Source organism: Aulostomus chinensis, chromosome 4 (genome assembly GCF_037954235.1).
Source record: "Aulostomus chinensis isolate RoL2024-O1b breed Wild chromosome 4, RoL_Achi_v1.0, whole genome shotgun sequence".
Taxonomy (NCBI): Eukaryota; Metazoa; Chordata; class Actinopteri; order Syngnathiformes; family Aulostomidae; genus Aulostomus; species Aulostomus chinensis.
The window spans coordinates 28,840,264-28,853,616 of NC_141323.1; the positions used below are offsets into that span (position 1 = coordinate 28,840,264).

General features: G+C 42.3%; 3 non-coding genes across 3 annotated transcripts; 2 read left to right on the forward strand and 1 right to left on the reverse strand.

The window, feature by feature from the left end:
* Window positions 1–1,501: 1,501 nt before the first annotated feature.
* On the reverse strand, window positions 1,502–1,574 carry trnaf-gaa (transfer RNA phenylalanine (anticodon GAA)). The gene has a single exon. It is a non-coding gene; the product is annotated as a tRNA-Phe (tRNA).
* Window positions 1,575–5,464: 3,890 nt separating this feature from the next.
* trnaf-gaa (transfer RNA phenylalanine (anticodon GAA)) lies at window positions 5,465–5,537 on the forward strand. The gene has a single exon. It is a non-coding gene; the product is annotated as a tRNA-Phe (tRNA).
* A 243-nt stretch (window positions 5,538–5,780) lies between these two features.
* trnak-uuu (transfer RNA lysine (anticodon UUU)) lies at window positions 5,781–5,853 on the forward strand. The gene has a single exon. It is a non-coding gene; the product is annotated as a tRNA-Lys (tRNA).
* The last annotated feature ends 7,500 nt before the right edge of the window (window positions 5,854–13,353 follow it).

The window sequence follows — 13,353 nt, forward strand, 5'->3', positions numbered from 1 at the left end:
TACTCGAACCCAGAACTTTCTTGCTGTGAGGCCACAGTGCTAACCACTGCACCACCCTGCAGCCCCCTTGAAACATGATGATGTTATTATTTATGTCTTTAATGCACCCAAACCTTTATTTTTCAGGGGTTTTGAGTGGTTCTGGGTCATGAATCAAAATTTGAATTGGACAAAAATTTCATGCAGGGTCACTGGGGCCACACGTTTCATGTTCTCAACATATTGAAACTGTAGAGTGTGTGACATGTGGTGTGTTTGTCAAGTTCATCAAGGACAGTAAACATGAGCAGGTCTAGATTCACCTCCATCTTTGGAGGTTGTTGAATTTCCTCCTGAGGACCGTCAGGCTGTTTCCTTACTTTGCTGTGACACAACAGCAGACAGCAACAAGGACTGCTGTAGTGCACTTGGTAAAATCACCATCTGTAGACTGGACCAATATGCTGATGTGATCCTTTGATTAGTTTCGGATCAGTCAGAGATCAAAGACTGAAGCAGGAGATCAATGCTCAGAATTCAGAGATCAAAGACTCTTGGAGCGTTGCCCTCTCTTGTCTTTGGGCCTGGATGTTAATGAATGTTTTACACATTTCTTTTGAAGAAAAAACTTGCATGACATTTCAAGGAGTTTTTCCTGCCAATACAGGACAACACCCACTCACAAACCAGTGCTGGACAAGTTCCTTCAAAGCTGTAATGCCTTATTTCTTACTTGTTACTGTCATTTTAAAATAATTGGTTCCATTACGATTGTGTCTGCCAGCGCTTGGTGACTGTACAGGAGGTCTGTGGACCGCAGGGCCACAACAAGCCCATTTCCTCAACTCTCCATTTAGTACAGAGGTCCCCAAGTATGGACCAGTGAGGATAAATGTGATAGTGGAGAAGTCCTTTTGTTCTTCAACTGGTCCAACTTGATGGTGAGATCTGTGACGCCATCTTGTGATAGTGGATTCATTCATCTGCTATTTCAACAACACTGGATTCTCAGAGACTATTTCCCCAACCTCTACATTGGAATCTACACTGTCATCCAGTCATGTGACTGAAGTCATCCAGTCATGTCAGTGATGTCACTTGGCCACACATTCTAGAAAAGAATGCAGACTCCACATTTACCCCTATCTATTATTGTGTCCCACCCTCCTGGTCCTTACTCTGAATTCTGAAGTGGAACATCCACAGCACCTGAACAGGGACTTGAACCCTGTACCCTCAGATTAAAAGTCTGATGCTCTACCGTCTGAGCTACTCAGGCTCTTTCTACAGTATTTAGACAGGAAAAGAAACACCTGTGAAGGTCAAACTGATGCTTTCTTGACTTGTTCAATCCTCCATGTTAAAGTCCACCATGCTTTTGATTGGCTCTGATTCTCTGTGGCAAAATCCAACAAGAGGCTCCAAAAATGTCTTGAATGTCATAAGAATACACAGGACAAGATGTTAGTTTCCTTCATGTCTGCAGTTCCTCCACTGCAAAGTAAAGTCAATGCTGTTCCTCTGCTGAAACCTGGGATCGGACCAGGGACCTTTAGATCTTCAGTCTAACGCTCTCCCAACTGAGCTGTTTCAGCTCTGAGTGAGGGCCCTGCTTCTCTCATTTTATAATCTCTTCCACTCTCACTAGACCTGAGAGAGGATTTGAGCTTCTGAAGTCACGACACATTGAACAGTTCTACAGGACCAAACTGAACGAACTGAAGAAGCTTCTTGGAACTCTAAACTTCTTAACTCGCTTTCTCCAAAAACTGTGCCTGGACGAAGGCCGTTTCCAGCTGTCCTTCAAGCTGACGAGGGCCAAGTTTGATGACCTGTTTGGAGGATATCAAGGATGGACACCAACTACAGGCCCCAGGTTCGTTGACATGACTTCACTGACACGAGGGGAATGTCAACACTGACAGGCTCTCTGGACTCATTGTCATGAGAATTTGTCACATAAGTTGAACATCTTCACATACGTGAATTCATTGAAGGAGTGTGGTTCTAGACCTGCTTTACCTGTCAAGTGTCTTGAGATAACTTTTTTTTGTGATTTGGCACAATATAAATAACATTGACTCGACAATAAATCGACTCTTCCCCCCCAACCGTTTAAAGCAAACAGCCGTTCCCACTGATCCTGGATCTGTGCAACGTTCCTGCTTTTTAAAAGGAAAATTGTCATCATTGCTTTTGCAGGATGTGCTTGCTGATGGAGAATTGTTGGCTATGAACTCATTGAACTCACTCCAAGTCATTATTTTTGAGCAAACTCATGACTCCTGATGTTTAGCCACGTTACCGGTCTTCCCCATGACGGGTCGGTGGCAGCACTCGTCTACGTTCTCCCGCAGACTTTCTGCGGTTCCATCTTCCAGATTTTATTGATGAGGATTGTTGGTGGATGAGAGAATTGAAAATTTCTTACTGCAGTTTGAGGTTTGTATGATTGAAACTGTGTAGATTGGCGTTAAGAAGTTAGCTGGTTTGGATAAATTCAGGTATGAGCCACCACACTAAATCAGGCACAGGTATGACGTTCACCCTGACATAGAACATCAACAGCTTAACATTGTTGGCAGGACTCCAACCTGAGCAGGGAAACCCCAATGGATTTCTAGTCCATCGCCTTCACCACTCAGCCACAACAACCACATTCACACACATTCGAAGAGGATGGATATTCACAAAATTATCTTAGTTTCTGTCACAAGCCCATTTGTGTGAGGTCCTATTTTCTCTTTTTCAGCATTCCTTTGTTTCCAGGTCTCTAATAAGTGCAGAATTACAAAGACAAGCAAGCTTGATCCATCCTGGGCAGGTGATAGGAGCCCATTGACCACTGGCCAGAGACCCTGGCACAGACGTTGGGGTGGTGATAGAGAGCATTTATACAATTATATTCTACATTTATAAAATTCTACAATCCTACAATTTCATTGAGCAGACGCTTTTGTCCAAAGCCATGTACGTATATCACATGTATAGAATATATATGTTACTCTTTTATCTACTGATTAACCACAAAATTCAGTCAAATGCCAGTAAATTCTGAGTATTTATTCATTATTTATGATAATTTATTATTTTTGAATCCATTTTCACTGTCACTCTTCTGTTCATTTTCAGTGTGACTCATAAAAATGAACAAACTTTGACGTGTTTTCTTCTCTTGTGTATCAACAACTTCGGATTTGGAATCATTTTTCAAAATGTCCTCCATAAGATGGTTTGTAATTCTGTCTCTCCCTCATCCTCAGCTGCTGCAGCACTTTAAAGAAAACCTTTGACTCGTGGATCTAACAAAGATCAGATGTTGTCTCCTCCAGAACATCAACACTTTAACGTTGTTGGCAGGACTCCAACCTGAGCAGGTAGACCCCAATGGATTTCTAGTCCATCGCCTTCACCACTCGGCCACAACAACCACATTCACACACACATTTGTAAAAGATTCACATTTACACAATTCTTTAAAATTGTGTCACAAGCCCATTTGTGTGAGGTCCTATTTTCTCTTTTTCAGCATTCCTTTGTTTCCAGGTCTCTAATAAGTGCAGAATTACAAAGACAAGCAAGCTGGATCCATCCTGGGCAGGTGATAGGAGCCCATTGACCACTGGCCAGAGACCCTGGCACAGACGTTGGGGTGGTGATAGAGAGCATTTCTACAATTATATTCTACATTTATAGAATTCTACAATCCTACAATTTCATTGAGCAAATGCTTTTGTCCAAAGCCATGTACGTTTCTCACATGTATAGAATATATATGTTACTCTTTTATCTACGTATTAACCACAAAATGCAGTCAAATGCCAGTAAATTCTGAGTATTTATTCATTATTTATTGTTATCTATTATTTTTGAATCCATTTTCATTGTCACTCTTCTGTTCATTTTCAGTTTGATTCATAAAAATGAACAAACTTTGACGTGTTTTCTTCTCTTGTGTGTCAACAATTTTGGATTTGGAATCTCCTGACAAACAGACCACATGACCAAGATGAAGTGTTTTTGGTGAGTTTGGCTCCTGAGCTCAAGACAGTTGTGACTAATAAAGGACAGCTTCAAATGCAGCTGTGAAGCCTCATTGTCAGCTGGGAGGAACGACAGGTGTCTCCCTCTAGTGGCTCCTCACAGCAACACGAGCCTCATTTCATTCACATGCATCCACCACCTCACGACCAAAGGCCAGTTGGGCCTCGACAGACAGGTGAGTTTCAAGTGTTGGACAAAGGTCTTTAAGATGTTCTTATTAATTCTATAAAACCTGAGATTAAAATCTATGGAATTACAACTAACAAGCAGTCAAACACCTGATCAGATGCTCCTTCATGAGGCTGAGAAGAATCAATCAAAACTGGGATGTAGAAAATTAATTGAGAAGAGAAACCTACTGATTGGATGACATGGACCCACCTGATCCATGTCAGCCTTGTTGGAGCAGAAAGAGGTGGATCAGAGGAATCAGTGGATCAAGACTCAGGTGTCAGATGAAGAATCTCTTTATTCACAATGGAGTCAGAGAAATCTTCCAACGTGAGAGAACCTGACAGATCATTTTATACCAAAGACAGGCTGTGTGTGTGTGTGTGTGGGGGGGGGGGGGGGGGGGGGGGAGAGACGGGACAATGGCTTAAGGGAGCTCCAGGTAACTGGTTTGAACTGGTCCCTCATCTCTGTGAGTAGAAACCATCTGAGGTGGAGGGTGAAGATCTGCTTTGACCTCCTGATCTCCCAGTAAAGCCAGTATAGATGCTGAGCTTGGAGGAGTTGATGGCCTCCTTCATCTTCTTGTTGGAGATGTTTGCTAAACTCAGCACCACCACAGATCAGAGGAAAGTCCACTTGTCAGCTGGACACTGGAGTTTCTAGTGACCTGCAGGATCTTAGTTGTGGTGGCAGCAGGCCTGTTCTAAGAGCTTTGCTCACATTCATGATCAGGCTTCATAATGGTTCTGGACCACTGAGTGATAGAAGCTGATCCTGGAGCAGCAGAAGACAAATATAGAGAAGAAAAGACAAAAGACAGAGAGAAAGGAGGGAGAGAATGACAAAAAGATGGGAAAAAGATGAGGGTGAAAGACAAGCAGAGAGAAAGACAGGGGGATGGAAGACAGACAGACAACCAACAACAGCAACAGCAACAGCAGCAATAATAGTTTTGATATTGTCCTGTTATTGATGTTTTCATGTGAAAGTGGCATATTTAAGATAAAAGACACTGTTAAAACAGAAAGATCCAGAAAACCCACCAACAAAACGTGTGTCTGGTACAGATGTGGAATTATTGGCTCACACAATGTTGAGGCAACTGGGAAGAAGACAAACAAAAAAGGCTTGTGTGATTCAGACATTCATCAAAAATGGTCCTGTAGAACTGTTCAATGTGTCATGACTTCAGAAGCTCAAATCCTCTCTAAGTTCTAGTGAGAGTGGAAGAGATTATAAAATGAGAGAAGCAGGGCCCTCACTCAGAGCTGAAATAGCTCAGTTGGGAGAGCGTTAGACTGAAGATCTAAAGGTCCCTGGTCCGATCCCAGGTTTCAGCAGAGGAACAGCATTGACTTTACTTTCCAGTGGAGGAACTGCAGACATGAAGGAGACTAACATCTTGTCCTGTGCATTCTTATGACATTCAAGACATTTTTGGAGCCTCTTGTTGGATTTTGCCACAGAGAATCAGAGCCAATCAAAAGCATGTTGGACTTTAACATGGAGGATTGAACAAGTCAAGAAAGCATCAGTTTGTCCTTCACAGGTGTTTCTTTTCCTGTCTAAATGCTGTAGAAAGAGCCTGAGTAGCTCAGACGGTAGAGCATCAGACTTTTAATCTGAGGGTCCAGGGTTCAAGTCCCTGTTCAGGTGCTGTGGATGTTCCAGTGTTTGACAACATGGTACTGGATGAAGTTCATTGTTGAACAAACTGTCATCATTAAAAGTAGAAGTGTTCCTGTCTTGCCACTGTGAGACTGTCGCAAGAAAAGTGACCAATAAGAATTTCATGTGGCATGAAATTAACAAAAGACCACAAATAACACTGGTCAAGTTAATCTTATTTATATTGCACCAAATCACAACAAAACTTATCTCATGACTCTTTAAAGGTAGAGCAGGTCCAGTACCAAACTCCTTCAATGAATCTACACCCAACAATTCTCCATCAGCAAGCACATCCTGCAACAGTGGTGACAAAAACCTTCCTTTAAACAGGCAGGAAAATCAAGCATCAAGGTGATACCTTCCAGGGTACCGATCTCATGAGATAAACTTGTAAAGTGTCATGAGATAACTTCTGTTGTGATTTGGCATTTATAAATAAAATTGACTTGACTTGACTTGGAAGTTAGAATTAAATTTAAAGTAGAAAAATCTTCCCTCTTCAATCCTGTCACTAAGTGATGTAAACTGTTTCAAACAAATTCTACTGTTAAACAGTTCAAGTGTTTCTAATGAAGCTGAATGTGCTCTCTTATACTTTCCTCAATTTTGTTTCTTTCATGTCCACCTGAGATCAAAGACAGAATTCTAGGTACTGTCAAAGCCCTGATGACATCATCAGGAATTCTGACTTTGATCTGGAGACTCTTGCTTTAACCTGAATTTGATCTGACTAATGTTTTAGTTTAGGTTGCATGATACTGACCACCTCATTTCTCCTGATGGACTGGTGACCTGTCCAGGGTGAACCCTGCCTCTTGCCCAATGTCACCTGGGACCCCCCCCCCCCCCCTCGTGACCCTTAAAGGATAAGAATAGAAAGAGGATGGAGGGATGGACTTAACACTGAAATCAGCTGATCTGATCCACATTCTAATTGTTCCTTTCCCTCTTTAGGAGTCAATGAGAATAGAAGTGTATATAATAATGTATATACAACCTTGTAGTATCTTTCCAAAGCTTTGAGTATTTAATCTTGTTTCTACTTGTAGTTTTAGTGTCTGGATCTTTTCTTTTTATATCCTGCTGTCTGCTCTTTGTTTTTGGAGCTTCCTTCAACAACTACCAAGCCTCCTGGGTACTGTAGGAAACATGGTCAAGTTCTTCTTACTTTTGCAGTAACATCCTGCTCACATTGGTCTGTCTTCATTTTGACTCCTCCCACTGCCACAATGACCAGCCTTTATACACTTGGTGACTGGGGTCCTGGTTGCTGCAGGCCTCAACACCAGCCTGTGGTTGTGAGCAGGGCAGAACAGAACTGACAGTATCTCACATGCAGGACCTGGGTCAGATCCTGGTGCCAGCTGGGGCACCGCTTTAACCTGGACGCCCTGGAAGATCTTCTCCAGGAACTCGCCTTTTTCAGTCGAAACAGCATGAAACTTCAAGTAAAGAATTAAAATTATTTAATTAACAATGAGGTCTCTGTAATAAAACAAAAGGGACAACTGACTACATCACCATTTCCACCTCTTTTTAACAGACTCACATTTCAAAACAATCAGGTTTATTTTGCTCCTTTCTTTCAGCAGAGAATGGTTTTGTTCCATCAACCTCTGGGTTCTTGGCCCAGCACGCTTCCTCTGCTCCACTCTGCTCTACCATTTATTGAACAGGCCTTGATTGAGGAGAGCAGGATTGTGACAAGAACAGGAATGTGAGTGTTGAAGGTTTCATAATTTTCTCTGAAGCAGGCCTCAGCAGGTAAAGATTCATCTCTTATTTCAGAGGAGGATTTGAAGAATTCATTGTTGCTGAACTGTTTATGCTTCAATATCTGGACGTTCACTGGTGGAATGTTTGTGGGTCAGAGGTGAAAAGAGTACAAGTGCACCTGTTGTGTGTGATGGGGCACCAACATGCAAGAAGTTGTGTCTCCTCAGAGACTGGAGTCTTCATCCAGCACCTAAAACCGCTCGGCCACACCACCTCACTGTGCTATTCAGGGAGTTGGTCTGCTAAAGGCATGTTGAAGAGGCAGTAACATAATGATATTAAACTTATTCTGAAGGGGGACCCCTTTCCTCCCACGGTCACAGGAAGTGACGACAGCACTGCCAGAAGCACCCAGGAAAGAAATGGTAAAAGGACTCAATTTGTACAGCTCCTTTCTACCTCAGCACGCCACGCAAGCAAACCCCCTTTTGTTTGGTTTGGTTGTTGTTTAGTGACTGTGGATGAACACACAGGAGAAGTTGTGCATGAATTGGTGTTCCCTGTTCACTTGAATATATGCAGGAGTATGAGGTGGAAATAATACTGTTTATTTTTGTTCTTATTTCAGAACTGTTGACACAACAGTGTCAGATTAAAGCACTTCACCTTCCAGATGCTGGTCTCCTTCTGGTGTCCTGACTGACACCCATCTTGTGTTCTGGATCCACCTGAACGAAGCAGCTCCAGATCCCTGAACTCCCTTACAGGTAAAGAAAATGGATGGCTGGATGGAAGTCCCCCAACTGTGGCCGTTCTGAAACTCTTCTCCTCAATCACTCCTGAGTTGACACTCTGAGATGGGAAACTCTGAGTATCTGGTTCCAGAACAGCTGAGCTGAGTTGCTTCCATCAACTGTGAGTACGTTCACCTTGAGTTGCACACGTGCACAACCACGACAAAATGCCAACATCAGTGGAGCCCCGACACCACGAGTCACCATGACAACCACGAACAAAATAACAAGTTATTTCACACCAATTCATTGAAACAAGACCTTCATGTATTTATGGATCCATCACAAATATGAGCCTTCCCAGTCTGCCAGGTGGTAGAATTCAGTCAGCACCAATAACAGGAGAGTCAGAGTTTAGAAACCAAAGACAGACATTAAAGTCTCTCTGATAAAACAAAAATATAGTGAAGTATACTGGAAAAGAATATTGCAATATATTAAATATGATATTTCCATGGAGGGGCAGTTTTACATTTTTATTCTTGGATGCATTATATTTTAGAATCAGAAAGGCAGTTACAATGACATCATCAAGACTAAACCTGGTGCTGACAAAGGTGAGGTGAACAATTTTAACAATCAATCCCAAATTTAGGCCTGAAGTTAGAAAATAATATTAGCTAGCTAGCAACGTTAGCTAGTTAACGTTAGCAAGCTGGCAATATTTAGCACCATCAAATAGTTCAAACAAGGTCAACAGCTGTTAGAATGATGGTCACATGATTTCACCTTCCTCCTGTGTGACCTGTTTGGAGGTTTTAAATGCATCAAAGAAGCACATCAATTTGTTTATTGCTTTTTGACTTTGTCAGGAACCTCCAGTTCAACAAAATAAAGCAAAAACATTTTTGTCACTAAATTATAAAAGAGTAAGTATCGGTTTTGACCCAGTGATCAAAATAAGACGACAAAGCAACAATTAGAGCCAAACCTGAAGTCAGAAGTGCACTGTCAGCAACTCACTGACAGCAGCTCCTCTCCCAGTCATGGGAGCTTCAGGGGATTCTCATTTGGCCTCGTTTTCCCATCGACCTGCACAACAACAAAACAAACAAAGACGGCCATGTCCAGTGTGGTCCTGGATATGACGACTGGACTGCAGGGTCCCAGTATCACTGTGACAATTCTTTTACCAGCTATGACCTTGGACAAGAACTTCTCAGGAGGAAACTTATCATGGTGGCACAGTGAAGAAAACTGGACCTGAGCTGCCTGCTGAAATCTTGCAGGTGAAGGACAGAGCTCCACCTCTTTGACAGACACCACCACTGTTGGCTCATGTTGTCAAAAAATGAAGTGTGTCAGTTTTTGACACACACACACATCTAAACACACACACATCCACATGCATGTTCTTTCACACAGAGACTTTTCCTCTGTTTTTGTTTTTTACTGGTTTTGAACCAGTAGTTGGTTTCTGTTGGTTTGATTTGCTTGACTGGTTGTTGTTTGTTTGACCTTGCAAATCCATATTTTGGGTTCTGGCCTGTTCTGCTTGTCATTTTGTGTTTGTATTAAAGTTCATTTGCTGAAAAAGAGACTTTTTTCCTTTTTCTTGAAGTAAATATATGTGGGTGGAAACTGACCCATAACACCATGGATGTTACAATAGTTAATAATATTAAAATGAATAATAAATAAAACCAATCCATGTCAGAGATGTGTTCTAACACCCCTGAGTAATGGTGAGGAAACACAACAACCTTTTGTTTATTTCTATGATTTTCTTGAGGTTCATTTTATCATTTTTTTAACTGAAATCGAGGGTTTACTGACTAAAAAAAGGTCTCTCTATGTTGGCCCTGCGATGGACTGGCAACCTGTCCAGGGTGAACCCCGCCTCTCGCCCGTTGACGCTGGGATAGGCTCCAGCCCCCCCGCTACCCTTAATGTGTAGGAATAAGTGGAAGATGACAGTGGATGGACTATACTATACTAATAAGTACTGACAACGAAAATTAAAACAAAATCGCTGTTCCCTATAAGCTGACGAGTAAAAACGTGATGAAAAGGATGACGGCGGCCGGCCGGACTCTCAGGGTTACAACCATCCTTAATGCCTTGATTTCTTTTCTTTTGAACCAATAAATCATCTCAAAACTAATTTGACCTCTCAGTCTGACTTTTTGATTGGCAGCCCCGACCCCACACTCGCCCCGCCCTCCGCGGTGTGTCAGTGCACGTTGCAGAGACGCTGTGTAGACGAGCAGCAGACCTTCACCTGTGGCGGCAGCGTGGAAAGTTGGAAGAAAAAGACGAGCGGATTTATGGACGCATTTCTGTTATCATCCTGCTGAAAAGAAGACGGAGTGTGTTGTTCCTGACAAGGATGGGGAGCGTTGTGGATCTTAGATTAGTGGAAAAAACACGACCAGTTTGAAAAGACACCTGAAGGCCCGCCATCCCGCAGCTGGAGCTTTACTCTTGTGGCTTGTCAGTCAAATACAGAAAATAAACAAGAACTTGCACATTTTCTAACAGGCTTCTGACGTTTCATTATTATGATCATGATCCTTATTGACAAGAGCAATGTGCTTCAATCTCAGTTTAAATGACAGTTTCATGTTTGCTTTGTATGGAGTTTTATAGAACATCACATATCCCTTTGCAACATCTCAGGAAAATGAAACATTGCTTCAGACTAAAATGAGACTAAAACTTAAGACAAAAGACTAAATTTTAACTAAAACTTTTCTAAACTAAAAGGCTAAGATGGGAATTTAACTGAATCCAGTCTTCGATGACTGACGATAACTAAAACGAAAGTAAAAATTCTTGTCAAAATTAACACAGTGAAAAGAATCTCTGCTAGCTTGACAAATAAGTGCACAAACTGGGTTCAAGCTGGACTTTGGACACTGGTATCTGCAACAACTCCCATCAACTCCTAATCTAGCATCTCTGCTGTGCTCAAACTATTTTACAGAACATTTGACAGACCTGTGGAGCAGTGAGGACAGACATGAGTTGATCCACATGATCCACTGAAGCGCCATTTTACCCTGCCACTGAGGTCACCAACATGAGCTGGAGTTGGGACTCTTGAACTGAACCTGGTATCACAGCGACACCTACTGCTGCTAAATGGAACAGCAACATTGAACCCAAGTGCAGGATTGGAGGGAGACTGATGGTCGCTGTTTGGGTTTTTGAAGAACAAGGAGGGTGTTGGTTCAAGCTGGATTCTCAGAGACTATTTCCCCAACCTCTACATTGGAATCTACACTGTCATCCAGTCAGTTGACTGAAGTCATCCAGTCATGTGACTGAAGTCATCCATTCATGTCAGTGATGTCACTTTGCAGGACTGTCATTGCCATCACATTCTAGAAAAGAACCCAGACTCCACATTTCCTCCTATCTATTATTGTGTCCCACCCTCCTGGTCCTTACTCTGAATTCTCAGAGTTTATATCCAGTTCAGTTCTCAAAACAGATTCAGTCATGAGTGTAGATTAATTTCCTTTTCTCCACTGATTATATGTCAAGGTTTGTGTGGGGGGGTGGAGCCTATCCCAGCAGCCTTTGGACAAGAGGCGGGGTTCATCCTGGACAGGTCACCAGTCCATCACAGGGCCAACACATAGAGACAGACAACCATTCACACTCACAGCCACACCTACAGTCAATTTAGAGTATCAATCAGCCTCGTCCCCTCTTGATGTCTTTGGACTGTGGGAGGAAGCTGGAGTACCAGAGAGAACCCACACAGGAACAGGGAGAACATGCAGACTCACACAATTGGGGCTCAAATCTGGAACCTTCTTGCTGTGAGGCCACAGTGCTGACCACTGCACCATTGTGTCCCCTGAAAATGCCACCAGATCGTTTGGATTGTCTATAAAATCAAGTACACATGAACATTAAGAGGTTTTCACAGGGCTGGTGGTGCAATGGATAGCATGACTGACTACTGTCAGAAGATTCTAGGTTCAACTCCTGGCTCGCTCACTTAAAACTTTATACTGAGAAGCTTTCACACCTGAAGTGTGAACCACTGCTAAAAGTCCCTGAAATCCTCCAAGGTTTCCTCCTTGTCTGCTGTAAACATGAACACATGCATGGATCCTGCTACCTCTCACATGTTAAGCTGGCACTTGACAGTGACAGCAGGAGAACAAAAAATCCCAGTGTGTCATCAACATTTCCTGGAAACTAAATGACAGAAGCCAGTGGTGGCAGGTGAAAAAAATTCTTGGTGGGGCTGGTGTGCCAAAAACATTTCCGTGCCTAGTCTAGTATAATCATTCAAAAAGAGCAGCCGGACAATTATTCAATGTTTTAAAATAGTCTTAAAATCGACAGTTTCAAAGACAAAAAAAAACAACAACAATTTACAACTACAGTAAATTTTATGCGATCAAATATTATACAATGATGTTAACTTTACAGAAGGTGATTTGAGCTTAATCTATACGATACAATTCAACAATGTGTGTGTCTCTCTCTCTCTGTCTCTCTCTTTGTTCATCTGTGTCTGTCTCTGTCTCCTTCTCTGTCTCCATCTTTGTGTCCTTTTCTCTGTGTGTCTCTATCTCTGTTTGTCTGTCTCTTAGTGTGTGTGTCTCTCTCTGTCTCTCTCTCTTTGTGTCCGTCTCTCTTTCTCTCTTCGTCTACCTGTCTCTCTCCCTCTGTCTCTCTGTCTATTTGTTTCAGTCTTTCTGGGTGTGTGTTTGAATTCAGCAGTCATTTGTACAGGAACTTTGCTCGTCTCTCTTTCTGGGAGGCAAATTTCTCAATGACCCTGGTGTTGAAACCAGGAATGTTTCGTGTCAGTTTTTTCTCAATGGAGAGCATAGCCAGAGCGTTGAGCCGATCTTGTGCCATGGTATTTGTAAGAAAAGTTTTTATCCTCTTCAAAGTGGAGAAGCACCTCTCAGATTCTGACGTTGTCATTGGTGTGGTGATGAGGATGTTGAGCAGACTTACAGTTTCAGTGAACGTGTCTTGAAGGTTATTTTCCATCAAAACCTGA